Source organism: Hipposideros armiger, unplaced genomic scaffold, assembly GCF_001890085.2.
Source record: "Hipposideros armiger isolate ML-2016 unplaced genomic scaffold, ASM189008v1 scaffold_7, whole genome shotgun sequence".
NCBI classification, from domain to species: domain Eukaryota; kingdom Metazoa; phylum Chordata; class Mammalia; order Chiroptera; family Hipposideridae; genus Hipposideros; species Hipposideros armiger.
The window spans coordinates 1,325,790-1,345,309 of NW_017731357.1; the positions used below are offsets into that span (position 1 = coordinate 1,325,790).

The 19,520-nt window shown below is 38.0% G+C and overlaps 1 long non-coding RNA gene across 1 annotated transcript in view; it reads left to right on the forward strand.

The window, feature by feature from the left end:
- The window catches only part of LOC109385919 (uncharacterized), a 100,470-nt gene extending 83,173 nt beyond the window's left edge, over nucleotides 1–17,297 (forward strand). The window contains exon 6 of the long non-coding RNA XR_002124702.1: nucleotides 17,266–17,297. This is a non-coding gene — a long non-coding RNA (uncharacterized LOC109385919). The remainder of the gene's footprint in view (nucleotides 1–17,265) is intronic.
- The last annotated feature ends 2,223 nt before the right edge of the window (nucleotides 17,298–19,520 follow it).

The window sequence follows — 19,520 nt, forward strand, 5'->3', positions numbered from 1 at the left end:
AGTTAGTATGTACTGTGGAGAAAAATAAAACTGGGTCAGAGAGATAGGGAGTACCTAGGGGTCCTTGGTAGAGCTGTTTTATTATACTTACAAGGTTGACAGGAAAGGCTTCCCTAATGTTGTGATATTTATGCAGAGACTTACTCATGAGAAATTAGGAGCCAGCCATGATGGTATTTCGAGGAAGAGAATTTCAGGCAGAGAAAAGAGTCACTGCAATGGAGGTGGGAGCAAGCTTGGTGTGTCTAAGGGACAGCAAAACGGCAGTTGTGGAACAGTAAGCAATGGGGTAAGTAGTAGATGAGGTCTTGCAGGTAGTGGGTTGGCAAATCACATACTTAACCATAGTAAGAAGCTGCTGGAAGGTAGGACATGATAACTAAAGAAAAAGAGGAGGATGGTGTTCGAGAGTACATGTGATTTATACACGGATCCCGAGAGTCTAGCCTTGTGCCTCACAACCTGAGTGTGTACAAATTGCATATGGCTCTCTTTTGGTAAAATGCTACTTTTCTTCTGCTGCTTTTTTTTAAAGGTTTTATTGGGGAATTGGGGAAGGGAACAATGTTGGGGAATTGGAGAAGGGAACATTTTGTTTTTCCAGGACCCATCAGCTCCAAGTCAAGTTGTTGTCCCTTCAGTCTTAGTGTTGTAGAGGGCACAGCTCAGCTCTAAGTCCAGTCGCCACTTTCAATCTATTTGGGGAGGGGGGGACGCAGTCCCCCATCCCATGTCGGAGTTGAACTGGCAACCTTGTTGGTAAGAGTATGCGCTCTCACCAGCTCAGAGGCAGCTCAGCTTGGGCGCAGCTCACTGGCCCATGTGGGAATTGAACTGGCGACCCTGTTGCTCAGAGCTTGTACTCTAACCAACTGAGAGCCACCCAGCGGGCCCCAAATGCTACTTTTTAAATAAAATTAAATTTGTTGCCGTGACATTGGTTAGTAAAATTATATAGGATTTAAGTGTACATTTATATAAAATACCATCTAGATATTGCATTGCGTATTCACCACCCAGTTCAGTTCTTCTTCTATCACCATATAATTGGACTCTCTTTTTACCCCCTCTTCTACCACCCCCCATTACCCTCTGGTAACCACTAAACTGTTGGTATCTATAAGTTTTTGTTTGTTTCTTGTTCCTTTGTTGCTTTTAGTTTTATATCCCACATATGAGTGAAGTCATATGATTCTCGACTTTTACTGTCTTGACTTATTTCACTTAGCATGGTAGTCTCGAGATCCATCCATGTTGTCTGCAAGTGGCAATATTTCCTCTTATGGCAGAGGAATATTTCATTGTGTATATGGACCACATCTTTAACCAATCATTTATTGAAGGACACTTTGGCTGTTTCCATGTCTTGGACACCATGAATAATGCTGCAATGGATATAGGGGTACATAATGTCTTTTTATAGATACATGTTTTCAGATATTTTGGGTAGATACCCAAGAGAGGGATTGCTGGGCCATACGGTAATTGTATTCTTAATTTTTTTTTTTTAAGATTTCATTGGGGAGTTGGGAGAGGGGAACAGTGTTGGGGAATCGGGGAACAGTGTTGGGGAATCGGGGAAGGGGAACAGACAAGTTGCTGTTCTTTTGTTCTTCAGTCTAGTTGTGGAGGATGTCGCTTCACTGGCCCATGTTGGTATTACCATTGCGCTCTTCCCGGCTGAGAAGGTTGCTCGCCGGCCATTGAACGGCCGCTCACTCCAGCTGCTGGCCACTCATGGTAGCTCATGGCAGCCCACTGCAGCCTATGCCGTCACCGGTGACTCACAGCAGCCCAGCTCCAAGTCGAGCTGTTGTTCACCATCTTAGCTGTAGAGGGTGCAGCATCACTGGCCCTCATGTAGGATCCGAACCGGGGCACTGCTGCTCAGAGCCAAGCCAACTCTTAACCAACGCGCCACTCGGACGGCCCATAATCTTAATTTTTTGAGGAGCCTCCATACTGTTTGCCATAGCAGCTGCACCAGTCTACATTCCCATCGGCAGTGTATGAGGGTTCTCTTTTTTCCACAACCTCTCCAACACTTGTTAATTCTAACAGGTGTGAGGAGGTATCTCATTGTGGTTTTGATTTGCCTTTCCCTAATAGCTAGTGAAATTGAGCATTTTTTCATATATCTCTTGGCCGTAAAAATATCTTCTTGGGAGAAGTGTCTGTTCAGGTCCTCTGCCCATTGTTTAATTGGATTGTTTTTTGTTGTTGAGTTGTACAACTTCTTTATATATTTTGGATATTAGTCCCTTATCAAAGGTGTTGTTTGTAAGTATCTTCTCCCATTTGTTTGGTTGCTTCTTTAGTTGATGGTTTCTTATGCTGTGCAGATTTTTAGTTTGATATAGTCTCATTCATTTATTTTTGCTTTTACTTCCCTTGCCTTTGAGGCGAAATTCATAAAATTCTCTTTGAACCCAAGGTTCATAAGTTTAGTGCCTTTGTTTTCTTCCATGCAGTTTATTGTTTCAGGTCTTACGTTTAGGTCTTTGATCCATTTTGAGTTAATTTTGGTACATGGTGACAGATAGCAGTCTAGTTTCTTTTTTTTTTGTATGTGGCTTTCCAATTTTCACAGCATCATTTATTGAAGAGGCTTTCTTTTCTCCACTGCATGATTTTGGCTCCTTTGTTGAAAATTATCTGCCTATATATGTGGCTTTATTTCTGGATTCTCATTCCTATTCCATTGGTCTGTGCATCTGTTTTTCTGCCAATCCCATGCTGTTTTGATTATTGTCACTTTGTAGTATAAATTGAATTGAGTGAGTGTCATACCTCCTGCCTTGTTTGTTTTTCTTAGGATTGCTTTGGCTATTTGGGGTCTTTTGTGATTCCATACAAATCTGACAATTTTTTTTTGGTTCCATATCTTTTTAAAAAAATGCCATGGTTATTTTGATAGGGATCACATTAAATCTGTGTATTGCTTTGGGTAATATGTCAATTTTAATTATGTTGATTCTTCCAATCTGTGAACATGGAATATCTTTTCCATTTCTTTGTCTTCAATTTCTTTTTTATCAATGTCGTATAGTTTTCAGTGTATAGGTCCTTCACATATTTTGTTAAGTTTATTTCTAGGTATTATTCTTTTTGTCGCAGTCGCAAAGGGAATTTTTTTAAATTTCTCCTGAAAATTCATTGTTAGTATATAGGAATGCAATGGAGTTTTTGTACATTGATTTTTGTATTTTGCAACATTACCATTTGTTTATTGCTTCTAATTTTTTGGTGGAGTCTTTAGGGTTTGTAATTTTTCTTTATGAAGGTTTCCATATCGTATTTAAAGTTGGGCTATCAGCTCCTTATCAACTAAAGAGCAAAAAATGGTTAATTTTTCCCTTACATCTGTTCCTCAGAGAGGGATGGGCTACTGAATTGACTAGCAGTGGGATGTTTCAAGTCCATTTATATTTGCCAAAAATTTACTGTCCATAGTGCATGTCGTTGCTGATTTTACTCACTGATAAACAATTTAGAATTTGGAACAGCATGGTTTTTAAGTAATTTTGTGTTAAAACCTTTTTTTGTGGCCCCTTAATTTTATGTTCATACAGTTGATAGGTTCCTTATAATTCTGTATAAAAATTTTGTTTGATACAGGTTAAAAAGTTGTGTTGCACACTACTTGTTTTACACATGAAGCAGATGGTGAGTTGGAAAATAAAAGCAGCTGACCAGTTGGGAGAAATGGAATTGTATCTACTTCTTTTATTTTGAAATTCGTGTTTACAATTTCTTAAAGATAGAGTTGATTGGTGTAAATGGATTGCAACTTGCAGGCTTTTGTCATTCTTTTACTATCATAATATAGTATTAAAAGTCCTTTGTGTTGTCTTTTGTATGTACAGTTTCTGTCATGTCACATGTCGTACTTTACATGTTAGGAGACATGACATCCATGAGAACAGACATAAATGTATACATATGTTGTTTTATCAACATTGGTCCATGTAACCAGGCCTGACAACATACTGGGATTGGAGGGGCTTGATAGCTATTTGTAGTCATTGTCCAGGTTTATCTTACTTTATACCTAATACTTATCACCAAGCCTGACTTTCCACTAGTTAGTTAATGCATTTGGGTTAACATTCATATTCTTTTAATCCGAGACCCACCTGCAGAAAAGAGTTATTGGTTTTGTCATTTATAGTTCAGTTCAACTGGACCGGATTTCCTTACTGCCTCTGGCTGAAACTGACTGAGAGAATGCGTTTCACTTGTGGGGAGGAGAAATCAGTAATTTGGGAACATAGAATGTTTTGTGAAGGATGGCCTAGTTTGCCCTTTTCCATCCTCCTATGAAGCAGGAACTCTTCTGTTATAGAGGGAGTGAGAGTTGGTATATCATAAGGAAGATTACCCCCTTGGATGGGCTGCCTTGGGAGCTGAGAGAGAGAGAGATGTAGAAGTGGGTAAGGAAGGATGTGGGGAGCCCCAGGGTACCAGCAAATCTCTGGTCCTAAGCCCAGGTGTCTTTGAGCCCTTGCCTCACTTTTTTCTGGCATCCCCCAACATGATGTATACTCCTGCTTGTCTTCTGGGAGAGGTGAGGTCATTTCATGCTCCTGACTTACTGAGCAAGGAATTCAGGAATGGGCATTTGAGACACCATCTTCCCCAAATCCTCCTGTATATATCACTCTCAACTGAACCTACTTTCTAGGTGTAATATAGAGAACTAGACAGTAATGTCCATTTTTTCACCAGCCTCTGACTTCTAGCTTTGAGGGAAATACATGTGTTGCCCGCGAAGTGGTGTATTCTGTTTGGTCTTTCTGGTCACGTGTGATGGTCTTCTGGGACTTGAGGCGTTTGGCCCCATGCTCCTGGGGATTTCCCACCTTTTCTTATCCCATATAAGTAGACAATTTGTTGCCTGTGTTCTAAAATCTTGATATTTCTGCCTTTGACTGGAGTCTATTCTGGAACGATTGTGTGGTGGCTGGGCACTGCAAAATGAGTCAGTTCCTGCAGTTTGGTTACAAGTTCTCAAAAAGTATTTCAGAATGTGGATGTGGTCAGCATAGTCATTTTCCAGGCATCTAAAAGGAAACCCACATCAACTGTAACAATTAAGCTGCGAACCGATGGTCTTGCACAGCAGAACCTGGTCTGCCTCTCCTCAAAGGAAAGCCTGTAGGTGCCCTAGAATCTAGCTTGCTCTACAGATCTTCAAGTAGAATTCATATTCATGCTTGCAAATCACATTTTAGCTGTTAACTGTTTGAACAAACAATGCAATACAATAGAAGATTTTGCCTCTATCACTTTTTGAACGTGGGCACAAGTTTGACAAGAAATTAGTTTTGCAAAATGGAATCTTACGAGATTAGAATATAATTAGTAGAAAGTGAAATGTGGCTCAGAAATAAAAACTTTGGTGATTTTAGCTAATTCACTGAAGAACAGAGATGGTTTAGGTACTGCTAGAGTACATGGAAGTAAGACTATTTTGTTTACTAATAAACTTCTGAACCTGTGTAGACTTAGCAGCATTCCAATTAAAAATAATTCCTTTTCAAGCTTTAAAAGCATTTCAAATTTATCATAACATTTAGAGAATATAGTTATGACAGCATAGGTTTTTAGAAAATCACTGAAATTTTAATCCTTGGGTACCCATGAATTATGTAAAATTTTGATTGAGTTTTTAATTATGTCTTGCTCCACCCATTACAAATGATGGAATTTTCCATATTCAGTAAACAAATAACATAGAAAAACAGCAGTTTGAACAGATTTATTAGCAAAGAAGATACATGAATGGCAAGCACATCAAAAGATGTTCAGCATCATTAATCATTAGAGAAAAGCAAATCAAAAGGACAATGACATATGACTCACAACTGTTTAAATGGTTACATTTAAAAAGGCCGACAACACCAAGTATTGGCAAGTTTTTCGAGGATCTAGAATTCTCAATATGTATATATTAAGATAGAAATGTAAAATGGTACAAACATTTTGGAAGATGCTTCGGCAGTTTCTTAAAAATACTAAATAATGTATTGACCATGTGATCCAGATAGTCCATCCTAGAGATGAGAAAGCATCTGTTTCTACAAAAACTCGTACAGGTACGTTTACAGCAGTTTTACCAGTAATAGCTAAAATCTGGAAATGACCCTAATGTCCATCAACAGCTTAATGGAGCAACAAATTATGGTGGATCCACATGATGGCTACTACTTAATGAGTAAACTACTGATATAGTAAACAACATGGATGACCCTGCACTAAGTGAAAGAAGCCAGACAAAAAAGTACATGCTGTATGATTCCATTTATATAAAATTCTAAAAAATGCAAAGAAATCTATGACAGAATGCAAATCAGTGGTTGCTTGGGGTGGGGAAGGTAGGAGTCGTAAGTGGGAGGGATTACAAAAGAGCATGAGGAAACTTTGGAGCTGGTGGATAATTTCACTATCTTGATTGTGGTGATGGTTTCATGGGTACATACGTGTGTCAAAACTTACCAAATTGTACCCTTTAAATATGTGCAGTTTATTGTGTGTTAGTTATTACTCATTTTAAAGAAACGTTTAAAATTGTTATAGTAGATGGAGGCTTTTAAAATGCCCTTTTTGGCAAAATAACAATTTAGCATCTTTTAGAAGAAAACTTGATGAAGTTTTAATGATTTGGGAATAGAAATATAACCTAGGACAGATGAGAAACCAAAGTTGAACTGCAAATATAAATGTGATAGCTTTAGGTTCCTCCTGTTTACAAGGCATTAAAAGAAGTGGTTCAGGAAGTATCTTGTCCAGCACTATGGGGCCAGCTGTCTTCCTGGATTATAAGCATTAGCTCTTAAACAGAACTACTGTGACCCTCACCATATGATGAGGGCTAAAGCATATGAAGTGGGGTTCAGATTGCAAAGATAAAACATGAAAAGACTACCTTCAGATTCTACCATTATTAGAGAAATAAATCTATTTGCAGAGCACATGAAAATTGATAAAATACTTTCATAAACCTCATTTTGTATGAGCATCTCAATCAGCGGTTCTCAACCTTCCTAATGCTGCGACCCCTTAATACAGTTCCTCATGTTGTGGTGACCCACAACCATAAAATTATTTTTGTTGCTACTCTATAACTGTAATTTTGCTACTGTGATGAATCATCATGTAAATATATTTTTGTTTTCCGATGGTCTTAGGCGACCCCTGTGAAAGGGTCATTCGAACCCCAAAGGGGTCACGACCCACAGGTTGAGAACTGCTGAATTTCTCAATGATCCCATTACAGGTAGAATCAGATCAGTATTATCCTCATTGGCTTGGGGAGCAACCTGAAATCCAGGGAAGCCAAGCACTTTGTCTGGATCATACGTAGATTCCCCATCTTCTTGGGCAGAGGTTTCCATTCTCTCTACTACTCCTTGCTGCTTCCCCAAAGTCATGTCGTTGATTGAGGTTTTAGCCAGGTCTCTTTGCCATCACTTTGTCAGTCAGTTACTAGAGTGCCTTCTATTTGTGTATGAGGAGTTCATGACAGTGATCCACTCTAATGCTGTTCACCCATCTGTAACTGGATAATAACACAACCACACGTTTCACAAGATTGTTGTGAGGGTCAAAAATTCATATGTGAAACAGCCATGGTTGCTGGACAGCACCATATACACAGTGGGTGTTAATAAGTACTTTGTGATTGCCCTCACTGGGCCTGATACTCATGGCATGGGACTGCATGAGTGGCTTTGTAAAACCAACACAGAAACATGAGAGCTTAATTTCATTTGTTGCCCCATGGCTTCCATCAAGATTGCCAAGTTTCATAATAAATTAAATTTTGTGCGTTGGATTATTTTAAATCCTCCTTTAAGAGATACTAAACAATCATTAGTTGGGTCCCAGTGACTGAAACTCTGGTGCTTTGAAAGGATACAAAATGGCTAAAGGCAGGTGTTCTTAGGGTTTCCTTAGCCCATGTCTGGCACCTATTTACTTCTTGCCTGTGTTGACTGACATCTCTCCTTGCTCTTTGTCACTTTCAGTGGCCCTCTCTCAGTATCCCTCTTTTTTACATTCTTGGTTTGGTGGCAGCTACCTCAGGAGAATTCCTGACTGGTCTTGTTGCCACCCAAACATCTCCCCAGTGTATATGATAAACTGAGTAGGAACCACTATAGCCTTTAGTACTCTCCAGGATGGCAATTCAAAAAATAGTTTTCAGGAAACAAAAATATTCAGTGGTTGAATAAGTTCTGGGAAAGCGGGGCTAAACAATATTAAATAGGTTTCTTTCTTATAGGACTTCTCAGAACCTTTTGTATTTTGTATTGAAAATGCACAAATTTAATAGATTAAAAGAACTCTTCCTTTCTTTCTTTCTTTCTTTCTTTCTTTCTTTCTTTCTTTCTTTCTTTCTTTCTTTCTTTCTTTCTATCATCTCTTGGTTTAATACTTCAAAGAACACAATTTGGGAAAGACTGTTTTATTAACTGTTACTTGATATATTGGTAAAATGACAATTTTCTGTCTGTCCCGACCAGCACATTGCAACAAAACATGACTTGTTTCCTTGACTGGGTCCTGAGAGTACCAGTTTCTAAACTTATTATTCATGATTTTCAAATTTATTCAGGTTTATTTTAACCTTAGAATATCAGGAGATACATTAATATGAGAGCATAAAGATTGTAAGTTTATGTCTAAGGAGGAAGCTTCACAAGGGAATCCCTATGTTTTTGTTTTATTTTGTTGTTTTTTTCACCAAATCCTAGATTCTTCTCTTTTAAGTACCTCCATTTATTCCATCCCTAATTTCATGGCCTCTCCTGGCTTCTATAGGGGCAGATATAAAAGAAAAGTGATGTACATAAGTCTTCTCCAGCTTAGGATTTGCATTAACTATTAGTGATCTCAGTAGTGGGATGAGTTTGACCTGAGCATGAAAAGAATTACCATCGTGTGTATTTTTTTTACAGTTTGTTTCCTAGACTACAGAAAGTTTGATAATCAGGATAGGACTAGGACTTATACCAGAGATAATGTCAGGATGAATAGTAATTGTCAATGAGAAATTTGAAATACCTTTTCCTACCGGCTAGGAATGGGAGGAAGGAAAGCATATATGGGGATAGGAACACTGTCAGGAAGGAGACCAGGTGATTGTTGACTTAGGTCAATTGGGTTCATTCCTGGCTTAACACATGCACATAGGATGTATAGGCAACCCATAGGCTGGACATCCCAGGAAAACTCAGACTTGTGATTTGTATTGCTCATCATGTTCTGAGGTTCTCTGCTCTTCTAGAAATACCAACTTACACCTAGTGTGTTCTTAATAGAAGTTGGGGCTTCCCCTTCATTTTTGAGTTCCTTATGCCATGCCATTTTCTCTGAGAGGGTTTTGCTATTTCTTTTTAAAAATTACTTCTACAGCACACTGCATTCACACTCCCTAGATTATCTCTCTCTCGCGCGCGCACACACACACACACACATTTTCCTGTCCTCTTTGAGCCAGTCCTTTCAAGGTTATACTATCCTTTAGTGCCAAGTACCTCTCCTGACCTCTTTCTCTACTCATAGAAAGAAAGAGGAATCAGATTTCCCCTGTATTACTTACCATCAATATAAACAGCAGTTTGTTTCTGTTATTTTCCCTTTCCAACCTAGCAATAAAGTTTGCCACTGCTGCTTCCCCCACCCTGCACAGGAAGAAATACTTCCTTCCTCCATCTCTTGACTTTGCCCAGGCCTGTGAATAATCTTCCCTTTCTCTTCTCCGGATGCTTACCTTCTCTAACTAACTATTTTTTTTTAACTCCTGAGAGTGACTCCTTTATCTGTCCTCTCCCAACCTTCTGGTTTTCTTCATCTGATAAACTTCCCCTTCTACCTAGTTAATAGAGAATGCCCATGAAGCTGTTGCCTCATTTATGAGTACCTCAGGCTTGTGGCTAGGTGTTGGCCTTCTGTTACACCCCTTTTCTACTTGGCTCTATTGACCGACACCTTCCCTCCTTGCTGTTTGTCAATTTCAATGGCCATCCCTCTTCAGTATCCCTCTTTTTTATTTTCTAGACTACTTTTGTGACCATCTCAAAAATCCATCTCAAATTATAAATTGAGAGCTTGTTCTTTTGATATTTTCCTGTTGCTTTTTGACTCTCTCTTGATTAGATACATAGTATTTCCCTAAACACTTAGATTTTCTCTACGGAAATGTCCATACACTGACAGAAACCCTCCACTGTGAGCATAGTCATAGTCCAGCATCAACTAATGAGAGAAAAGGGAGAAAAAAGATAGTCTTCTTCAAGACTTTTCATAGCCCTTGCATTGTACTGAGTATTACCACAAAAACCCTTTTGATTTCCTTACAACCAGTTGAAAACCTGGTCACACATCCACTGGGTGGCGACCACTCTAGGACCAAATACTTAATGCATTGGTTAGGAATTTATAATGCTATCCTCTATTCTCTAGAAGTTTAAAAATATCCAATACCTCCTTTTTCCTTCATTTAACATACATCAGAACAGTCTTTCTTTATAAATCTCAATTAACTTTCCCATTTTCTCTTTGTTAAACAAGTAGAATCCACCTCCTCTTTGCTGATTGAATGTCTCATGGTTGTTGTAGTTGCTAGGTCATCAGGTAGCATCAATAAGGATGATATACACATTTGGCCCTCCACCATTTCAAATCAATTTTATTAGCCTCTCCAAATCATCACGCTTATCTGTTAACTGTCTTCCCTTTTCTTCCTTTGTGGTATAAGACATAATTAAACAAAGGACATAATTTTTTAAAAACCAACATACTACCATAGACCTCATACTAATTAAAGCCCAATGTTAACTTTTGGTAGACATTTACAATTTTTGGAAGAGGCTTTACTTGATTAAATTATGGTTCATTTTATAACCACATGCAAAAAAAATTACCACATGGATGTTCCCTTTGTTCTTCTTTTCTATTTTCTTCTACCTCCCACAATTACTTAGCTCTTCAATTTCTTTTTTTTTTTCATTTCACCAGAGTAAATCTTGTTATCATATGGAATGGAAGTGATTAGGATAGCCTTCCTGGGCCCCAAGAAGTCTACAGTGCAACAAGGCTATTCTGTAACAAGGCTATTGTACTGCAGGGATTATACAGAAACATTCATTCTAAGACAGTGCTTTCACTAGCCCATGTTTTGTTAGGAAAACACACTCCTTTATAAATAGTGTGATTTTCATAAGCACCCACAAATCTTATAGAAAGGTACCATAAACTAAGATGAGACTCAAGTAATATTTAAAGAATAAAGAAATACAAGAATTTTTCTGAAGTGGAAATACCCTCCCACTGTTTTTTTTTTTTAGATTTTTTTTTATTGGTGAATTGGGGGGATGGGAACAGTGCTGGGGAATTGGGGGAAGGGGGACAGACAAGTTGCTGTTGTTTTTTGTTCTTCAGTCTAGTTGTGGAGGATGTCGCCTCACTGGCCCAAGTTGGCACCATCATTGCACTCTTCACTGGTGAGGCAGATCAGTCGCCGGCTTCTGGACGGCCGCTCACTGCGGCTGCTGGCCGCTCACGCTGGCTGCTGGCACCCTCCCACTGTTTTAAAATGTTTTTATCAGTATAGGTGCCACTTAACTCATTTCTTTATTTGATAAATATTTACTAAAAGATTACTATGATCTAGGGTAATATGCTAATACCTGGGAAATCTGAAAAGAAGAGGACTCAATTCTACTCTCAAAGTGCTCACCTTCTCATAGGGAGACAACATTTCTAAACAAACAATTAAAGAGCAATTTGGCTTGTGTTTATGACTGAGACACAGACTAAATGATCAGGGAGCCAACCTTGAGTAGCATGCAGCAATCTTTCTGGAGGACTCCGGAAAGGTCCCTTAGAATCCTAGAAGAGTCTCTTTGAGTCAGGGCAGCAGAGGGAGAAGAGGAGCTGGGTTACTAGTGTGCAGCTGCCATATATTTGTTCCTCCTTTACTCCATCTGAGCTGAAACTTCATGGGAAGAGTCAAGGAAAACCAAATATAGAATTCGTACCATGAGAACGTTCAATGACAAAAGCTTTCCATACATCAGCAAAAGCAGAGGCTTGGTAGAGATTTGATATTACGTATAATTGAGGTTCATGCCTTCAGAAAATAGTACAAGGCTTAGAAATGAGACCGAATTAAAAGACTCCAGTAATAGTATAGTAATGGATTAATTGTGATTAAATAAAAGTCTAAGTCAGGAATTCTTGGGAACTAAAAGTTACCTTATTATTGTCTTTACTTTTTTTTTTAAGCTGAGCCATCCTGCCACCTGTTGGCAGCACAGCTTGGGCTAGGAATCGAACTGGTGACCCTGTTGCTCAGAGCACACACTCTTGAGTGAACTATTAACCAACTGAGCCACTCGGCTGGCCCCCTTTTTTTTTACTTATTGATTGAATATATATATATATATGTTTTTTTTTTCAGTGATAAGAATTTCTTACCTCTATTGCACATTTCTTGACATTGTATGAAGAAAATGCCTTAGGCCTTTCTTTCAGAGAAGGGGAGAGTGACAGAGAGACATATTTGCAAGAGAATTTAGTGCAATTAATTTCTGGAACTTGTCCATGAAGAGGCTATCACTTAGGTGAAAATTATCCTTTTTCTCTGAGTATTTTTTTTTCTGAGTATTTTTAGTGAGTACAATGATTCATGTTTTCATCCAATGACTGTTTTAAAATTTTTGGTTTTCATTGAGGATTAAAGGCATGCACCTAATGGCTAATATCATTAAAAAAAAACTAGTTGAGTCTTTCTTTATGGACTATGAGTGGTTTTGCCTTTAGAAGCTTGTTTTAGGATCTTATTGCCAACCCCATCCCTTCTCGGGCCTGTTCAGACTAGAATTATCTGGCAGGGAATGCCCTTAAAAATATTTTGAGCAGGAACATTTCAGAAATGTTCACCTCAATCTTCAAGTTGACTTGCTGAGCAATTTACTAAATAGAGTGACATGAGAATCAAGTGACCATCAGCTGGTGTAAATGTTTTTGGTCAATGTAGTCACAGGATCTCAGGTATGCAAGAGTTGGACGGGCTGCAAAAATGTGCTGGTTATGGTGAGACCCTGGCTGAAACACTCTGATGTAACACAAAAGCAGTTTAAGTTCACAAGAAAATACTTAGACACCTGTATTTAAAAGGTTGGTTTTTCCTCTGGCATAATTTCACCCTGTGGCACACTGTGTATATGTATGCATTTCTTTCCTGGGTTATAGAGTTAGACTCTTGTTCTTAACCATGTGGGATGCAGTTTGTTTTGTGTAAACTTTATTGAAGTATCGATATACAAAGAACTTCACATGTTGAATGTGTACAATTTGATGACTTTGGACATATGCGAATACCCATGACACCATCACCATAATCAAGGTAATGGACATATCCAATATTTCCCAAAGTTTCTTTGTGTCCATGTTTATGGGGTAAGAACACTTAACATGAGATCTACCCCAATGAGAGGCAGTTTTTGTTCTTTTCTAAAGTAAACAGTTACTTTGTTAGAATAGCGTAGTGGTGTATGTTCTGTGAAATCCATAAATATGTTTTATAAGCTGACTATATTTTGTGATGGAAGGCTCCTGGTACATGCACTAAAATACATGAAATTTCATGGATGGGAGTTGGAGGGGACATCTAAAGTCAAAGTACAATTTTGCCTTGGTATGGTTAACATTCTGGCAGTGCTATGAAATTGTTCATTCTTCATTTACTTCTACATTTAGGGTTTAGGGTGAAAATTTCTTTGAAAAAAGTACAATTTTTAAAGTTTTAAGGTAATTTGGGGTGTCAAAATAATAATCCCTTAAAATACAGGATAAGTCTACTTTTAGTTGAATTCCCCACAAAGCGACTTTCTTTCATTTTTAGTGAAAACTTGAGAATGCCATTTTATATCTCTCACCTTGGCTTTAAACATCAGTGGGTTTCTTTACTTCTTGGATTGGTTTATAGGTCACCCCGGTTCTAATTCTGGAGGGTAAGCTTTTCAAATTCTAGGTTAACATTTCAAGAAAGTCTTTATCCCAGTTCCAAGCAGGCTTTTCAACAGCAGGTGGCAGACTTAACTTTAAATCAGTCTTTTCTGCCCTTTAAACACTTTCCCATTATGTGTACCTCAAATAAATGGTGTTAAGCCAGAATGGATGAAGGGTTTTTGTTGTTTATTATCTTTTCTTTTGTTTGTACTATGGATAGGAATTGAGTAGTGAGTACCTTGGTTATAGTTCTATCACCAGTTCCCAGGGCTTATTGTCTTCTTAATTGTTAGATAGTAAAATTATACAAGAACGTTTTTAGTTAGACCCTATTTCTTTTCTTTGACTTTTACTCATAAAGTTTGAAAATATACTATTGGTTAATAGTATAAGTATAGTCCTTATATTCTAGTCTATATACTTTAATAAATTTTCAAAATGTGTATTATTGGTTAGTGGTTGACTACTAAACTGTTTTACAGGCTATTCTACTAATCTGTAGGATAGCCTTTAGTAAAATTTTGTTTACAGTTTTTCCTTTTTGTATTACCTAGATAAATTTCAAAGTAAGGAGGAAAGACCATCTAAACTTTATAATTCTTTGGATTTAGGAATATTTGGAGAATATATAGGGCAAACTTTGAGAATAAAAATAACATTCTTGTAATCCAAATATGGCCCACAATTTATAAAAGATAATCCTTTGGGTTTTTACATTAAAACTAAGCCCTTGCTTCATTTTAGTTGTTTAATTCGTGTTACGAACATTTAGTTTTAGTGGTTTATGAAAAGTAATTTTGTGTGGTCTATAAATGCTTGAGTTTTATATTAAGGGTAAGATTCAGCCAAACCTGTACAAGCAGTCGTATAGCCCGCTTCAGTATATATTCCCTGACTTTTCGGCAATCCCAAAATATACTTCATAGATGGAGTTGGTTTTAATTAATTTTTTTAAATAAGTAATCAAACAGAAACCTATTTTACCTTGTAAATTCCATCATTCTCCTCCTATAAGAGCTAACTGCCTGGTGAAACACTTATTACAACTTGGCAAATGAGTTCTCCCTCTTAAAATTAGACATCTGAGATTAAAGAGTTGAAGCATTCCCTTGAAATTGATATGTTTAGAGCTCCCAGAAAGCCGGTTATCTTTTCATACAGCTAGTAAATTTTCTTTTAAAAAGCCACTTTTTTGCGGGGGGGCGGGGGAGGGCAATAAATATTTGAGTGTCATTCTATGGCCCAGCTGCATATCCAGTCAAATTGTGCTGATTGAAAGTTCTAAGTATATATAGTCTTTCTGCCAACTGAGTCTTCCAATTTTCCTCAATCTTTTTTTTTATTCAATTTTCCTCAATCTTAAGTGATAGCCAAAGCATGTTAAATTCATTCGAAGGTTGGATTCTAAAATATGTACTTGGAACAAAGTTGCATAGTCATTTACATTCTGGAATAATACTAAAAATCAAACAATAATGGGCCACAGTGGTGGAGTGCTAATATAAGAACTTCAAGACACCAGGCTTTTTCCTGCTTCAGGGCCTTTGTTCCAACTCTTTCTTTGTCTCTCTGCTGTGTCCTTTTTCACCCCAGGTGTGTGCATAGTTCTTCTACTTCAGGGATCTGCACAAATGTCACACCTACAATGAGGCTTTCTCTTCCTTATGGAAAATAGTATTTTTCTTCATTGTTGCATTACTCAATGAAATGATCACACATATTGTTTCTTTTCAGTCTATCTCTACCCGCACCTTAAATTTTAGACACTTAGTTCCATGAATTCAGGGAATTCATTCAGCGTCACATCTCCAGTGACAGGCATAAAGTACGGAGAAAGCATTTAGTAGGCATTTTTGGGGTGACTGACTGAATGAATGAGTGAATGAATCAAGGAGGACAACTTTCCTCTTTTTTATACCTACATTGTATTATGGGAGGATAGCTTGAAACTGACATACTGGTGAGCTACTGCTTTAAACTTCGCAAACATTTTTTTTAAGATTTTTTATTGGGGTGTTTGGGGGAAGGGAACAGTGCTGGGGAATTGGGGAAGGGGAACAGACAAGTTGCTGTCGTTCTGCTCCTCAGTCTAGCTGTGGAGGACGTTGCCTCACTGGCCTAAGTTGGCACCATCATTGCGCTCTTCCCAGGTGAGGCAGATCAGTAACCGGCTTCTGGACGGCCGCTCACTGCGGCTGCTGGCCGCTCACGCTGGCTGCTGGCCACACACGGTAGCCCATGGCAACCCACTGTCACAGGGGCCGCAGCCTACGCCGTCGCTGGCGACTCACGGCAACCCAGCTCCAGGCTGAGCTGTTGTTCAGCATCTTAGCTGTGGAGGGCAGTGTCACTGGCCCTCATATGTGGGATCCGAACTGGGGCCCCCTGGCATCCCAAGCCAGTTCTTAACCAACGCGCCACTCAGTCGGCCCTGTAAACATGTTTTTGGTTTTTTAGACATTTGGTAGAAATCACTATCCTCAATTTATATCAGGAAATTATTTTTACTGCAATTTGTTTTACATAGTGCATCATTGCTAGATTAATAAAGTTAAAGTGGCATAAAGCAAACAAAGATGCTCCAAGGCCACAGTAAAATGGTGGATTGAGCTTTTTTGTTTGCCTGCTCATTTGCTTTTCGTTTTGCTGATTATAATACTGTTTGTTTTTCATATACCCAGGGTGCTGGGGGTGCCAAAAAATGTATACAAGTGGACACTTTGGTCAGCATTTGTCAAGCAGTAGTTCGCTGTAATCAGAAGTGTCTGGATACTGATGGTAACCACTCTGAGCACCTCTTGTAATTGCAGAAGTCAAATGTGACTTGTATTTTTCTTTTGTTATCAGTATATACTGAATATTACAATTTTAATAGTTTTTTTCCTTTTTAAAAATGTGCATACATTTTTTTGGCGCCCTCTGTATAAACCAATTTACTGCAAATTATGCAAAATAATCAGCTGTAGATTTTCGCACAAACAATAATGTACCCTCCAGAGGGGAAGGGATTTTCATCTTTATTTGCTGCTTGATCTCTAGCACCTGAGAGAGTATCTGGCAGTTCACTCAATACCACTCAATCAATACATGTTGAGTAAGTAAGTAAATCTAGAAGTTTTTAAAAACTATCTATATACATGGGATTATTGTCAGAATGTCAATAAAGAAAACATGCAATTGAAATCTCTTGGTACAATTTTTACATAAGTTTTCAGGATTGATGTCTTCTCTTTCATTCCACAGAGCCCCTACCCAGAAGGCTGTGGATCATCTCGCTGCTGGAATGTGTAGGTTCCTTCAATGGCTCAGTAGCCAGTGTAGATCCTGTGTTTAGTAATCAGTAGCTACATCTGGCTACTGGGTCTCTGATGGCATCTTCTAGCTTCTGTTACTGTGTCCTGAGCCAAGGTTGTTGGGAAGTCCTTAATAATGAAAACTGTACCTTGATTTACACACACATATACATGCAGAGAGTTAAGTTCTACAGTGGTAAGTCTTCCATTTTTAGCCAGAATGTGGACACCATAAAGGTTTTATGAATGATGTGCTGTATTTGATTTCAACACCACAAGGGGGGAGGAATCTGGATATTTTATGCATCGTTTGATTTTTTTCTTTTTCTCTCCTTTTTTACCCTGTGGAAAAAATCATTTTTCTTTAAATCAATCAATCATTTGGTCACAAAACTACCCACTTACCTACTTACCTGTCCATCCATCCATCCATCCATCCATCCATCTTTTTCATCCCTGGACTTTTAAATTATATTCTCATAATAATGTGATTAAATCATGACAACTTGATGGTATGACAGTTTAAGGAAATTACACTTGCAGTAGGTTAAGTCCTAGCAGTGCATTCTAACTTGTGGTTCTTTTCCCTGTGGTAGAGAGGATGAATACTAGAAACCTAGAATACAACAGTCGATTGTGTTGCAATAGTATATGAGGAAGTCTTACAGGCCCTACATCCGGGTTTGGGGCATGAACCTGGCATACAATGTAGATTTCTGTGTTTGTTAGGCAACAGCTACATTGTCTGCTGGGTTTCAGGCTACCTGGAAACATGTTCTCCATAGCTGTCTCATCAGTGGTTCACCTGTACTGTTTTGGAATAACACTTCTACAGGAGACATGAACCAGTGGGCTTTAACATTGGACAGAGTGCAGAGAAAAGACCCCATGAAAGCTGTTCACTTTATCAAAGAATGATTTTATGATTTCACCCAAGATGGTCTTACATACCAGCCTAGGAAACGGAATGAGCCAAAGATATGATGTAATGCCATCCTTCTCTCTCTCTGTGCCAACTCTCACAGATTAATCACTTACATGCTATTATTATTTGGTTTCTAGTCATAATTACTATCCGAAGGCATAGTATATAATCACAGTGCCCTGCTATCTCACCTTTCCTCCTCATTTTGACTTCTCGCCCACCTACCAGAACTAGGTTTATTTTTGTTCTTCCTTTACCACAGCCCCGTACCTTTTGTGAATAACTCTGTCTCACCAGAATGCATATCTCTCACCCAGCCCCAACACTACCCCATCATTTGTTCCTTAGAGTGAACTCTGGAATTCAGGCGAACTGGACTTTTTACCACCTTTCACCATCTTTTATGAAACTGGAACAAGAGCAGCTTTTTAATAAAATGACAGAGAACTTGTTAAGATAAAACACCAGGTTGCAGTAGAAAGGGAAGAATAGAATGAAAATACCTTCTGGAAAACTATTTTTACATTGTTTTGTTTGTCTGCTCCTGGTAAATAAATTTAATCCTAAACATTAAAAAAAACTAGCAATTTAAACCATTAAAACATGGCTAAGACATAGGAACAACCAAAATGTCCTTCAATAGATGATTGGATAATGATGATGTGGTATACATCCGTGTATATACACAGTGGAATACTACTCTGCCATAAGAAAAGATGAAATACTGCTATTTGCAACAATATGGATCTTGAGATCATTATGCTAAGTGAAATAAGTCAGAAAAAGTCTAGAACTATATGACTTCACTCATGGGATACAAAACTGCAGACAGCAAAATACAAGATAAGCAAATAAACACAAACTCATAGACACAGACAACAGTTTAGTGGTTACCAGAGGGTAAGGGGTAGAAGACGGTAAAGGTAAGTATGTGGTGATGGAAGGAGAACTGACTCTGGGTGGTGAACACATAACACAATGTATAGATGATGTATTATAGAATTGTATACTTGAAACCTATGTAGTTATTTTGACCATTGTCACCCAAATAAATTTTAATAAAAAAATAAATTCTCAATAATAAAGGAATATAAGTTCTTAAGAAGTTATAAACCCTTCTTTATGCAAACCAGGGATTTTTAGGAAGAAATCATGTATGTATTTTACATTAGTATGAATTATCAGATTTAAAATACAAAAATGAATATAAGGAATGCAAGGATAAACGTCTATGTGTGTGTAATAGTTGATTATAACGATGTAATGCATTTTTTGTCACT